The sequence below is a fragment of the Eurypyga helias genome, unplaced genomic scaffold, assembly GCF_000690775.1.
Source record: "Eurypyga helias isolate BGI_N326 unplaced genomic scaffold, ASM69077v1 scaffold36787, whole genome shotgun sequence".
Lineage (NCBI taxonomy): Eukaryota > Metazoa > Chordata > Aves > Eurypygiformes > Eurypygidae > Eurypyga > Eurypyga helias.
In genome coordinates, this window is record NW_010264286.1 from 15,301 (window position 1) to 15,557 (window position 257).

A 257-nucleotide genomic window follows, 5' to 3' on the forward strand; every position below is an offset into this window, starting at 1 on the left:
GGGTTAACGTCGTGTGGTGACGTAGCTCTGGCAGGTGTGGTGTGGCACAGAGCATCGTCCCGCTCCAGGCGGATGGCTCGGGTCTAGCTGAGACTGGAGCATCTCCAGGGACGTGATTTCCTTCTCCCCACGCCCTGTTCCACGGTGTGATCACCCTTGTGGTTTAACAATTATTAATTAAACCCCCCCCATGTATTGGAGCTTTTCCCATGGTGCAGCTCGAGCCGTGCGGGGCTGCGTTTTGGGTTGGGGCAGGG